Genomic DNA, 4,336 nt, shown 5'->3' with positions numbered 1-4,336 from the left:
ATTAACATCACCTAAATCTGGTAAGGTTCCTTGTACCATAAGTCTTTGCTTAAAGCATTTAAGTCACTATTGTTTCCATCTACACTGTACACTGTTAATTCACACTTTTAGTTTGGTCCCTAATAACCTATACAGTATGTTTTCAAAAGTTTTCAGAAAATCAAGATAATATCATTTACACCTCACTGATTTAATGCTTTTGCTGCTTCTGCATGGCATACCAGCATTTTTTGAAGCAGGCTCGCCACCATTTAAATCCAGGCTGACTGTTTACTAATTAACCTGTTTTTGCTATGTGATGGTCATCTTTTTCTTAATACTTATTTTCCCATGGTGCATGTTAAGCTTACAAGCCTGTAGATACTTGGATTATCCCTGTCATGTTTTTAATGGACTGGGACAACATTTGCTAGGCAGACTTAAGGACTTTTAGATAGATTCTTTTCGCAAAGTGTGGTAAATTTTTGAAGTCCTACAGTTATGTTTCCCTTAACATCAGTTTTGTTGCATATCGGTATTATATCTGTGTTTCTCTGTTCCACTTTATTCATTGTTAGATTATTCACATTTTTAAAAGACCTGACTTAATCATTTTGGTGAAAAAACAGCATATATTAAGCAACAGGAATCATGTAATATAAAATTACAAATTAAATGATTGTATTAGTTATTAGATATACAGCTATTTAAAGCTCAGTTTAGCCATCTACATAGTATGGAACAGGTTTGCACTAGAAAACCAACAGACTTTTAGATTTTATGTAGTTTCTGCTATTCTACAAGGTGCAGGGTAATTCAGATCCCTGTAAAGAATATTTGCTGCAAAATGTCAAAAATTATGTGGTAATACCCGAGTTTTCAGTGTTGCCATTGTTTGAGAATATATGGCATTAGTATCTGCTTGTTCAGCCACATTTGCTCACTTCACAGAGGAGTAGATAGAGAACTACAGTATATCGGACTGCCAAAAGCAGTAGAAGTAACCATTCTACCATGGACTAGGCAGGGGTGGGCAGATTCAGTCCTGGAGGGCCGCAGTGGCTGCAGGTTTTTGCTCCAACCCAATTGCTTTATAAAAAACACTTATTGCTCAAGTAACACCTCTGCTTCACTTTAGTTGTCTCGCTCGTTAAGATTTTGAACCCTTATTGCTTATTTTAGTCTTAAACATCTGTGGTCTTGGTTTCTAATTGCTCCTTATTAGCAATAAGATGCAAATGACAAAATAAATCAGCATTTCTCCATTTAGCTTGTTTCCATTTACACCTGTGTGTATTTATCATGCCCTATTGGGTTTAATTAAATACTTGGGAGGAAAGTGAAGCACTGAGAATAACTTATCAGTTTTCAACTTCAAATCATTTCGATGATATACTTAGAAAGGAAATAAAATCTAGGATATGAGAATTACTTGACATAGCAGAGTTAAGGCACTAACAGGCCATGAAATTAAATAATTGACAAGGATTGTTTATAAATTAAGCAACTTTTTTGGAACAAAAATCTGCAACCACTGCGGCCCTCCAGGACTGAATCTGCCCACCTGTGGACTAGGGTGACTGAGTGCTCTGTTTAGAATATTTACTGCAATATGTCAAAAAGTATGTTGTTATACAAAAAGTGCAAATAAGGTACATAATCATTTGAAACATGATTACGGTTAGGAAGGTCAGGAAATGTGTGTATAGATAAAACTCTGGACCCATAGTTCTCATAGAATGTTTAAGTTCTATCATATCTGAGCTGCACCCAGCTGTAATGTATAATTTACATTTAGAATGTTTCTGTTTCTAAAGTTTATTTGAAAATATTGTATATAGTATTAGTAAAATCTTTAAAAAATTGATTATGCAGTTATGTTATTCAATAACAATTTTTGTTCTATCGTGCTTTATTCATTTTATAATTATGCAGTTAGCTGTGTTTAATTGTCAGTGTACCACTTATTTAAATCACAGTTCACTTCATCATCTGTGGAAATCCACCAGTATGTTTTCTTTGTGCAACTCTGCCAATAGTTCTGTGCTATACACTTCACTGTTGAAAGCTGTGTTATGTACAAAGTTAGATTCATAAAACTTTTAAAGTTTAAGCACTTTGTTAAAATATTCTATAAGCCTTTGAAAAGTAATTCACCAAGTGTTTTAGAATTGATATTTAGGGCATGTGAAGCTTGTTTTGAGAGCAAGTACTAACAAGTGAACACTCTAAAGTACAACTCAACTGTATAAAGAAATCAGACTACCAGAAGCTGAAGTGTATTTGAAGTAACCAAAGTGTATGTTGCTGCCCATAGCCATAGTGCATTTTCTCAGTCCTCATGCTTTTTCTGTCAACCATTGTCTATGTTCAGTCATTTAATTTAAACCTCCTTGATGAATTCCTGTTTGGCTGTTCACTATGATTAGTTTTTAGTCTTCAGAAAGGGCTTGCTTGCCTTCTGTTTGGAATTTGCATGTTCACATTGTTTTTACTAACAGTCAGTAGGAATGTTTTTTGGTTGTTTGGTAGCTCAAAATTAACTTGGTGAGAGCATGGCCTGCATTGGTCTGGAGTCCTGATCATTTAATTTCAGAACAGATTCTTGCTTACCAGCAATAAAGATAGATTGATGTACTTATTTTTGTTTAGCACCACAAAAAAAGTTATTACACTGAATTGGTATTAACCTTCAAATGCAGTGTCTGTTACTACTAATTCTTGACCATTTTACTTACAGAAATTAATTTGCAAGCAAATTTTTTCCATTTTTATGATTTGCTAACAGAATGTATGCTACAGAAATTTTAAGGTAGGCAACTATTCAACCAGATTACTCATTAGGTACCCAGACTTTTGTACAAGTAAGTCACACTTTTTTCAGTATTTCTTTCCATTTGAGCCATTTTTTAATCTGAATATTTTATTTAAACATTTATCTTTCCTCACGCCATATAAGCCTCTTTCAAAAGTTTGTTTTGATAGTCTTTTTCGTGTAGTTTGTACAGTACATGTATCTCCATGAACTCTTACAGTAAAATGTCAGAAGTTACTGTAAATGCAACAAATTTATATGGTGAAAAGTTTTTGTTGAAAAAGCTTTTGTCATTGAAGTGAAAAGTCAACTCAGATTTGCAGAATATTCCAAAAACTTAAAATAAAACTGTCTAGACATGTAATCAAGACTCTGTTGGAAATGTGTAAAAATGATAGAGAAGATCCGGTGAGGAATAAAAAATGAAATATATTTCTCCATTTTGTTATGGTGGCTTATCACAAAGGGTTTCAGTCCTGGATGAAAAGTTGATTTGATTCATGAAGGAAACACAGTCCAGCTTTTTCACTTCAAGTAAAAGTGTGCTTTTTCAGTTAATTTATATTAATTTACATCACTCTTTATCTCAGCTCTATACAGTGGTGTAGCACGGAATTTGTGGGACCCTCACAATAGCAGAGGTGGGCCTTTCACTGAAAAAAAACATTTACAATATGACACCAAGTTAATGTTCCCATATTTAGCATTTAATATATTAGATGGTGCTGTTGACATTGCAAACCTCTTGTTTGAAGAACCACATTTTTTTAAGTCAACATTTACATGGAAGCTAAAAGTGACTCTATCCTAATTTTTGTCTTTGTATGGTGTTTTTTTTTCTGTATCCTGAATGTACTGCACATCCACAACATGAATAAATCATTTTTGTCAGATACAGTAAATGCAAACTAAAAGGTAATAACTGCTTCTCTGCTTCACATTTCAGTGCAGGATGCATGTGAATTTGTATGATAGCAAGGAAGAGAATCAACAAAAAAAAAATAACTTCAGAGCTGTTGGTTTGAGCACATTTATCCTTGCCAATATTTTGTACATAAAACGTGACACAAAGTTCAGCAGACAGGACAGCGAGGAGGCTTTACCTATAAATCAATTCAAATCAGACAAGTGTAAAAACTTTCTGAAAAGTTTTGATTCCGATTTTGATTGACAGTTTTTGCTAGTCATTCTTCTCTGAAAAATCAGATCTTTGCCACATATCAGTAAAAAAATGTGAGTTGAACTGCAGTGTGAATGTAACTTATTTTAGTTTCAGAAATTAAACACAAGGTAGCATGCAGTTTAACAGTGGTGCAGTTGCTCTTTAATAACATGGTTACATTTGTGAAGACACAACAATTGCAAACAACAAAAATGACAGCAATAATTCAACAGATACAATAGAGCAAATCAGGACACTTTAAATTGGGTGATATGTATTAAAAAAATTCTGTAAGAAAACTGTACAAAAAAGAAAACACCTTGAACACAGCAAACCCAGGCCTATACTAATAGGATCCTAAGAAATCCTGACAGTTTCCC

This window comes from Polypterus senegalus, chromosome 8 (genome assembly GCF_016835505.1).
Source record: "Polypterus senegalus isolate Bchr_013 chromosome 8, ASM1683550v1, whole genome shotgun sequence".
Taxonomy (NCBI): Eukaryota; Metazoa; Chordata; class Cladistia; order Polypteriformes; family Polypteridae; genus Polypterus; species Polypterus senegalus.
The sequence above is the reverse complement of the archived record's forward strand: the minus strand, read 5'-3'. Positions refer to the sequence as shown.